The sequence below is a fragment of the Helianthus annuus genome, chromosome 15 (assembly GCF_002127325.2).
Source record: "Helianthus annuus cultivar XRQ/B chromosome 15, HanXRQr2.0-SUNRISE, whole genome shotgun sequence".
Classification (NCBI taxonomy): Eukaryota; Viridiplantae; Streptophyta; class Magnoliopsida; order Asterales; family Asteraceae; genus Helianthus; species Helianthus annuus.
The window spans coordinates 10,860,370-10,870,483 of record NC_035447.2 but is presented as its reverse complement, the minus strand read 5'-3'; the positions used below and the strand labels follow the sequence as shown (position 1 = coordinate 10,870,483).

Sequence of the window (10,114 nt, the reverse complement as noted above, 5' to 3'; positions counted from 1 at the left end):
GAACGACTTTTGAAGAGGTAATTTTCATTTAATAATCCATTGTAGATATTATATTATTGTAGATTGTATATGTAGATTAATTGTATGTCTTGAATCAGTTTGTATTGTTTATGGTTTTCCATCAGATCTGGGAACCTAATGTTTGACGTTTGTTTGTTATTTGAAATCCCCAATATGATGTTGTTTGTTTAAATCTTTAAGTATAATTTGGGAATTCTAAATAATTCTTAAACCCTAATTGGGGGGTTTCTATAAATCTGTATGCTTCTATTTAATTTACTGCTTCTTTTCGTGTTCTAAAAATTGATTTGTAGGTTTATTGTAAATGTGAGCTTATGTGACCGACGATACGACATGTATTCTTATTTGCAAAAGTAGTGGCAGAGGAGACTTTCAGATGAATATTTTACTTGCTGAATGAGTCTATGGGTGTGGAATAACTTAGGTGTGTACTTTTTTCATGGAGTATGTAGCATCAAGGACCAACTATTCTCTCCTCCATAGGTGAAATTTCAATATTTTTGCGCTAATTCATGCTGAAATGAAACATTAATTCGTGTTTAATTATTTATTCTGGTTTTTATAAATCAATTCTCTGTATTTTTTTTCATTTTTGCGAAGATTTGTTGTATAAAGATTAAAGAGCTATGGAAGACATGTACAGGGGCCACTGGTGGATGTTCGAAGAGATAAAGAGAGTTTTCTAGCTTTCCTCAAATCCTCCTGGTACATCTGATTCCTCAAACATTTGATTTATAATTGTTGGGTTTTTATTTGTGGTTCAGAACAAAACCTTAATTAGGTTGTTCACTTTGTATTTTCTATTCAGATTCAGTAGAATATCTTTCTTTAATAAAAATCCATCTGCTGAAATTTGTAATTCATGCCGGCTAACTGTTTGTGTAAATGTCCCATTAAGTAATTTTTCATATGCCCAACATTTTGAAAAGCATGGTGAGAATTTTGGATAGATTACGTGGTTTACAGTTGTTTATTTTAAAAGGTTGATATGAAACAATACGTATAGGTAGTTTTCGTAAGCAATAATAAGGCTATGTCACTCTAAAATGACCTTTCCCTTCCATGAATCTACTTATTCAATCCAATGTAGAGGTGGAATTTTAATCGAAATACTTATGAATGGGTTAAATTGTTTTTTTTTTAATCTCAAGCAGGTTAATTAAGAAGATTTAGCTTAAAACACATGGGTCAAACTGAATAAGTGGGAAAATGGATGAAAGTCATGCGAAGTATATTTTCTCTGCACGGAATATCCTAAATCATTTTGTTTAAAGATGAAGATAGGTAATTAAAAGGGGCTCTGTATTTGTAACTAATGTTAAATGAGTGGATATACTTGGTAGGGATTTCTTTACACTTGAAAACATTAACCCTGCTGCTAATAAAACTATTTTCTTTTATTCTTTTTTGCTTGGCACAGATGGAGAAAGTTAAAGTTTGGTTAGGACATAATACGAATCTTTGATGTGATTACATATATATGGGACCTGAAGCAATAGATATTATGCTGGCTTCTACGTTGGCATAAACATCACAACATAATTAAAAACGCCAGGTGTGTTTCATCTATTTTACTCCAATCATAATTTATATTTAATAAATAAATATCATTTTAGAAAGTGGTTGACTAGCATTTGTATCAAATGAGGATCTTGATGGACTTGAGCGATCTAAGGGGAGGCATGGCCGGGTTTTGTGGGATAGTACTAACTTCTATCGTGATAGTATTTATGCTAATCAATTTTCTATGTGGCAATCTGCAAAAAATAGAAACACGCTAATACGCTATACACTATTCCTGATTTTAGCAACTTTTTTTTAATTATGCACATAATAGAAATCGACTTGCATTTTATTGTCGATTTTAGCAACTTACGCTTTGTTTTCTACTGTAGCAATTAATGACAGGTCAAAATTTGTTGATCGGTATTTGTTACAAATTCCACAATTGAGATTTAATAATCTGTCCAATTATAAACAAAAGAAAAATCTCACCTGCTGTTGATTTTGGCATGTCTATCTTCTTTATGCTAGGTAAATTATGTTTAAGATAGCAAGATACTGAGGTAAAGGCCTACTATTTGCTATTGAGTTTTTGTGTGTGCATTTGAAAGTGATCACATGATAACTGATAATTCAGAAAGGATAATTTGCTCTAATAAGTTTGTGTTTTATGTTGTTTTCAAGCATCAAACCGTTGTACAATAGGTTTTTTGGCTTGTGCTTATAGGTAAAATCATATATAAACCTTATTTATAGCTATATTTTGGATAAGAGTTGCTAAAAACCTATAGGATATGTATGAAAAGTTATATAAGCACTTTGCGCCTCAGGTACGAAAAGTCCGCCACTTTTGCGCTTTGCCCTTCGCGCCTTGGTTTTAGAGGTCGTCGCTTTTGTGTGCCTTTCGCTATTTAAACCAAGGCGAATTGTATATGAACATCTCACATGTATTTACTTGGATTAAAACAACCTATATGATTTTCTTACATGATGTCATTCATAATTTTGTGTTCTAAGTTGAATAATTTTAGTACCGGCATTTAATTTATGTAGTTAATAACCGAATCAAATAGTTATATGAAAAGTGAAGAGATTAAACATATAGATTAGGATTTTTGATAAAAACTTATGCTCTCAATGATCTTTCTAGCATCCATGGAACTCTAAAATTGAAGGCACATAATAAAAAGGTTATCTAGGCTGGCCAGGGCTAGGGGTGGAGAGCCTAAGTGAAGAAAGTTATATTAGTATAGTTATGTAAGTTTGTGGTGTAAAATTGAAAGTATTTTTGTTTATCAATGCTTATCTTAGTTTACTTATACTTAACTCAGAAGTGAAATTGGTACCTCCTACGGTTCATAGAAGCATTTAATAAGGCACCAATATTTTTTTATTACCAAGTGGTTTGTGACGTAATGTCAATACTTGATTTCATGACCACGATGGCATTTTATATATGTGGAGGCATTTAATAAGGCACCAATAAGTTTTTTTACCAAGTGGTTTGTGACGTAATGTTAATACTGGATTTCATGACCACCAGTTGGCTTTTGATATATGTGGAGGGAAATATCAGTATCTTTTAGACACAATGGACATCAATCCCGATCCCTTAGACTTGATATTGATGATTTTATTAATGAGTTTAGAGACCGAGTTTAGTTATCCTAGATTGTTCCAACCGAGTATAAATACATATCGAAAGAAGTCTTACCCACAAATCAATTCTCTGTTACCGAGTACTTCTCCCCGATGAATGAATATGACAGGACATGGCCAGGTTTGTTACTGAAATAAATTATTGTTTATTATTATTTTATTAATAGTTAATACCAGGATTAATATTCTGTTTTTATGTGAGGGTTTACCTAATTTTTTTACATGATTCAGCGGTTTACTTTTTATATTATCTTTCACCTATTACTGTTACCATCAAAGAAGAGCGACAGAGTTTTCTCCACTTCATAACTCGGTTATGTGCAGTGCTATGTGGTACATTTGCTTTGACAGGTTTGTCCTAACTCTTCTGCTAGAGCTTTAGAACCTCTAATTAACATTATAGGTAAATGGACTATAAAACTAGGGGAGGCAAATTGAGTGTGTTTAGGTCAAGATAAGTAATTTATATTATGGTTGAAAACGGGTTGGGTTGGGCCGGCATGCTAATACTTTCTGTTCATTTTTATATCTTTAATAAATAAATATTTATGCTCATTTTATTGGACTAGCTGTACTCCACAGTACTTAAATGTAACTTAGACTCTATATATACACAAAATTAATAAACCCTATTATTCATGTATGCAAATAAATTAGTTATACGACTCTCTAAATACGAGTACTAAAACTATGTTAAAGTAACGCCATTTAGGAGGTTTTGTGCATTTGAATACTTTCTGGATGACTTTTGACCCGCTCGACCCGCTATTTTATAGTTAGATCTTGGCTTGACCCGAATCGATGCATTTGTGTACAAATGGGTCGGAATAGCCACCTCTGTATAGGACGATTTAGGTCAAGACTAGGAAATATATGTTCAAATATATCCTTAATTTTTTTGCGAAACAATCTTTTAATAGTTTGAGCTTTTGTTAAATGGTATGTTGTGAATTGAACCAACACCAGATATAGGAGAATTTATAAGTTAATGAAAGAGTTTGGCTTACTCACATGATAGAATTGTTTGGACTTCAAATTTATGTCTAAAACATCCAACATCATCAGTAATCTCTAATGAAAATAATTGGTTAATTTGTAATTTTATCTTGAAAATTGATTAAGAAAGGGTAAATTACAATGTATATACTTATATGGTACATGAGTTTGCCACTCAAAATTGGAGACAAAACACCTTATTTGGTGGTGTGTTTTCTTTGTAATCATGGTACAGTGATATTATGATTCAAAGTATAATCGTATATGGAATAACTTTGTTTTTTTTGTCTTCCAATGTATGTGTTTTTACATAATATTAAATTTGAACATAAATAATTGGTTTTTTGTTGAATCCGCGTTTAACGAGGGCATTGAGGATGCTTTTCATAAATAATTAAGTACCGTTATACTTAATCGTAAAAAGAAGTGTGGATTGTGAATCTAAAATAAAAAATGTACTTAATGGTAAAAAGAAGTGTGGATTGTTAATCGAAAATAAAAAATAATGGTAAAAAGAAGCCATGTCAATAGGAATAAAAGCATGTTTTTTATGGCCATTTATGAAGATGAATGCAACAATGACCATCGGAGAAAGACTACTTCTGTTGGATTACCTCTTTTTGAAAATAGCAATTGTATGCTTAGAATTGTGTGATGCTTTGTAAACAAAAACATTTGTTGTTACTTTGATGATTTTATTCATTTTTTTAGTATTCAACTGCTATCACAAATTGGATATGGAACACATGGTGGATTTTCGGTTTTGAGAAGACATTTTTTTTACTTGAGAGGATTGCTTTCTTTCCTGAGTTAGTTTAAGTTTTAAAGCGTGAGCATGGGTTTGATCGGCTCGGTTTTTAGAAATCGTATTTATATTCGAACAATTAAGAGAGACGTTTGTTCGAACAAAAGGCAATCATTAATATTCGAACAAACCTGTTTTTAGAAATCGTATTTATATTCGAACAATCGATTGGGCAATAACTAAAAGTATAAATGGGCACTAAAAGTATAATTGGGCACCATTAATATTCGAACAAACTTGTAATAAAGTATTTATACGTATTAAAGTATAAATTTTTTGTTGTTTAGCCACCCGTGTATTACACGGGGACTTAGACTAATTAACCTATATCTCTACAATTAACTATTTATCTCTTCTCTAATTAATCAATTCTCTCTTACTTTAATTAGTAGAAATAAATTTTATAAAACACCTATCGAAACACACGTTACTCGTCTCTCATCTTTCTAGAAAAGTTGTTGAATTTTTTTAGTAAATTGCAACTTGTGTACATATAGGGTATGTTTGGCAAAAGTAGCTGTTGGCTGAAAGCTGGAAGCTGGTGGCTGGAAGCTGGTAGCTATAGCTGGTAGCTAGTAGCTGTAGCTTTTTAGATATATCTGGTTTTTGGTAGAGTAACTGGAGCTTTTAATAAAATGTATAAAATGACCAAAATGGATATAACTAAAAATTTAGAAAGTTGGTGCATTAAAAAGTTACTTATTTTTAGAGGTTAAATTAGTCATTTTTTCACTAAAAGCTTGTAGCTCCTTCTAAACGCTACTAGTAGTAGCGTTCAACCAAAAGCTTCAAGCTCCTAACCTAAAAGCTTAAAGCTCTTTTAACCAAACAAGACTTTTTATTAAGTAGGAGCTTTTTCTTAAAAGTTTAAAGCTAGAAGCTCCTAAAAGCTCCATGCTAAACATTCTCATAGTTAACACATTTTCGCATGATGAGCCCCCATTATTTATTATTATTGTTGTTGTTATTATTATCATTTTACATTCTAAATCTCCGCTTTTATCATATTCTTGCAAGTTTGAGTCCTTTGTGTAATTTTTTGTTTACGATATTAAAGCCTTTTTCACAACATTTTTGGGGTATTAAAGTCTTTTGCATTATTATTATTACTAGTTTACAACTCCGTGTATTACACGGGTTGAGTGACGAAAAATGTAAATTATAAACTTGTATATAATCCTTACCAATGAAATGACTTATTTAGATAAATTAGTAAAAATAAAGAACAGTTATATTTTCGTTACTTGTACATGTGACTTGATACCTTATTAGTAATTATTGTTTATATCCAAATAATATATTTTATCTTAACAAATATATATGGTTAGGGTAAAATGAAAACTTCTATGAATTGTAAGAACTTAGAGAACTCAACCTTACAAAAAGTTTTTTGAATTTTTTTACAGAGGGTGTGAATGAGCGGTTAGAGACACAAAGTGTTAAATTTTTTGATTTTGGATTCAAGTGTTTAAAACCACTAAAACATAGGGACTCAAAAAGTAATTTACTATTAATTAAATTTGAAATTATACGTTTGATCTTTAACTATATTAAATAATATTATACTTATTATATTATTTGATACACTTATATTTGTTATAGATAATTATTAATTAAATTTGAATTTAGACGTTTATCTCTAACTATATTAATTAATATTATATTATATTTTGTGTATAAAATTAATATGTAATACTATTATTAAAAGAGAGGAGGCACCAGAGAGTGACACGTGTACAAAAAAAAATTTCGTTTATTAGTATAGGAAGATATTATTATTATTATTATTATTATTATTATTATTATTATTATTATTATTATTATTCTTATTATTATATTTCATCACCATATCTTCGTCATCATCACACCAGCACCACCGCTACTGCCCCTACCCCTCTCCACAACTTGGGAGGGCAATGGTTGGCCGGCTGTGGCTAATCTCGTACTCATACCCGGTTGTACAATCTTATCTCATACTGACCTTTTACCCATTGGCTATTTGTCGGGTATTTACCCGATGGATATTGGGCATACTTGTGAATATCGGTATACCCGTTAGTGTTTTAAAATATCCCATGGAATTTTCATGTGTGTTTTTGTAACATCCCAAAACCTGAATGTTTATAATTGCCATGTGTTCTTATATGACATAGCACGAAATGAATAACTAGGTTATTTAACTTAGTTAAGTGTGTTTGTGGTTAGAAGTACTAAATGACTAAAGTTATACCCATTTATGTTCTAGTGACTAATACAAGGGACTAAAGGTGGGATTATAAGAAAGTTGAGTTATTATATGTGAAATGAATACACAAATACACACACACGTACATGTGTTCGAGAAGGAGCCAGGAACTCCTTGAAGGTTCCTAAACCCTAATCATGAAGATCACCAAATTGAGGGATTAATTGTAGCTCAAATTCAAGAAGGAACATGGATTAATGATCACCTAAGTATTTCCTACATCAAGTAAGTTGAATTTTGCAATTTGGTGATGTTTGATTTAATGGGTTTAGTATAATTCATGAATGTAATGATGAATCTAGTATGAATGATGGTTGCTATGGCTATGTAGACATCAAGATATGTTAAATTTCGAATATGAACATGGATTTAAGCAAAACCCACTTGCATGTCAAGAATGGCTAGAAATTTTGAGGTTTCTACTTGTAAATTGTTGTTGTTGATGATCTTGTTATGAATAATTGATGTCACAACCATATGTTCCTAGTTAGGATGAAATATTGTTATGAACTTGATTGATTGTGAATGAGTTATGTGAAGAATTAGTAGGAATCACGCTTTAAAAGCTTGTACATAATGTTTTGTTAGTAGTACACCCGCCAAGTGTTCGATGAAATGCCTAAGAGAGCAAAATTTGTGAAATTGTATGAAGGTTATGGGTAATTATGTATAGAAGGTGCTTATGGTGTAGCCATTAGCAAAACAACAAGTTAAGTATGCTTAAGGTGGAGTCATTATGAGAATTCGGATTTAAATGAATGGTTTAGTAAACTACGCATTAGGAACTTGTACCATATGTCCCAATGATGTAATGCTCGCCATGTACTTTATGCGTTTGGTTCATGGTGATTAAGAGCAAATGTGTACAAATGTGAAATGCGTAGTTTATTGATAAATGATAATGTTGGAATTATGTCATGTACATACGTAAGATGATAAATTAATTATGCGAATGTTGAACAATGCGGTTGTCGAATATAGAGTTATGAAAGCATAAGTATGTGTATGTTGTGTGTGTGACTAGGAAATCATATGTTCGTATGTATTTTACTATATGGGTATGAAATGCTTATGGTGTCATTGGTATAACGACCACATCGGAATGGATATATGTTCCTAAGTTGAAAGTTTACATATTTAACCGTTAACTTTATGAAAAGTAAATAAATGTCAAAATAGTATGGTTAAATTGTATATATGATTGTAAGATTAGGAGGATTGAACGATGCATGATGAATCATTATGATTCATACTTGATGGTATGTTAAAGTGTGTAAATTGGAATGATGCATTGTTATATTTATGCCTTGTGCTTGTTGAAATTGACTATTGAAAGTCAAATACGAGATATGAACTAGACATGATTAGTGATATGTAGATCTCGAATGCTAACAAGAATGTGAATGTAGTGAGGTGTAGATGATAAGCATCATGTCAAGAGGACGCAAGCACGAATGGCAATCGGGTCAAGAGGAGACAAGGAAATGGTCACGAATACGGACACTTAAGGTAAGTGACTTCCGACTCACTTCTTAGTATACATAAGGACTTTCTTGTTTGTAAATGAAGGGAAGCTATGTATAGTATGAAATAAGTGAAAGTATTACGATAAGTTTTGATATAGATAGTTGAAGGTAGTTTGTGGGACCAAACGGGTCGAATAAATAAGAATAAGTAAGCTAACGGTAGTAATACGGGTAACGAGTAGGGACCCGGGAAAGGAATTTTAGTCTAATACGTAAGGAATCATTTTACGGACGTTTAGGAACAGGTTTCATGTGAAACGGATGCAGAACGAACGAGTTACGCAAGTTTTAATAATTAAAATGAGGGCTGAACTGGGCGTCACCGTAGCTTACGGTGCCCACCGTAAGCTACGGTGGGTGCTGGGATGTTATTTCTGCCGTAAGGCAGGTTAAGACTGCCGTAAGGATTGGAGGCCACCGTAAGCTACGGTAGCCACCGTAGCTTACGGTGGAGGTCTGATGTAATTGTTTTGTTTGTGTAGTTTCTTCGTTTTTCTTCAAACGCGGACCCCCGTGAACCCATTCCAAGCCTCGTTAAGTCTTTATAATGTCCCTTAACCCTACCAAATGGTTTGGTTAGTTACGGATGAGTATGAAACTCATCTTTAAGATCCGAAACATATCTGAAAGATATTTTAAAAGCGTTTGTGACATATGATTCAGTTCAGAATGTGTGAGTGTGTACGCGGGGTAATGAATTAAGTATGTGAGTAGGTATGCTTGTAGGGATTAGTGTATGCATGTATGTATGTATGTATGTATGTAATCATCTAAGTAGGCAAGTCGTATGCCGTAATGTATGCATGTATATAAGTACGTGAGTAGGTAAGTTTATATGTAGTAATGCGTGTATGTATGTATGTAAGTATGTGAGCAGGTAATTTTGTATGAAGTAATATATGTATGAATATGTGCAGGTAAGTATGTACGTAGTTATGTATGTAATGCATACTTGGTTTCAATACTCTTAAGTATTGACGATATTAACAGTGTGCCTCGAGAATGAAATGTGGTGTAGGTACTCCATCGAGGTTCGTTAAGGATTAAGCACCCGGAGGGAATGACTACATCTAGAAAGTTAACGGATGGAGAGAATATGTGGATAGAACAAATCTAGACCACGCAATTAAGAATCTTGTTTGTATGCAATGTATGCTAATGTTTCAATTGTATGTGTTGGGTGCAGGTAGTACGAATCACAGATTTTCATTCCAAGGAGTAGCGATCAAAGACCGAGTCACTAGTCGGATTGTACGGGAATACTTGACTATGTAAATTGATAGTTATAAGTTATGTTTTTGTTATGTAAATTAAGTACAAAAGATGCATATAATGTAAGAAAGTGTTTCATAATGAACT

At 32.2% G+C, this 10,114-nt stretch overlaps 1 long non-coding RNA gene across 1 annotated transcript; it reads left to right on the top strand.

Moving 5' to 3' along the window:
- The first annotated feature begins 7,339 nt into the window (after positions 1–7,339).
- On the top strand, positions 7,340–10,114 carry LOC110909986. The gene is made up of 3 exons (XR_002575749.1): positions 7,340–7,454; positions 8,639–8,738; positions 9,942–10,114. It is a non-coding gene; the product is annotated as an uncharacterized LOC110909986 (long non-coding RNA).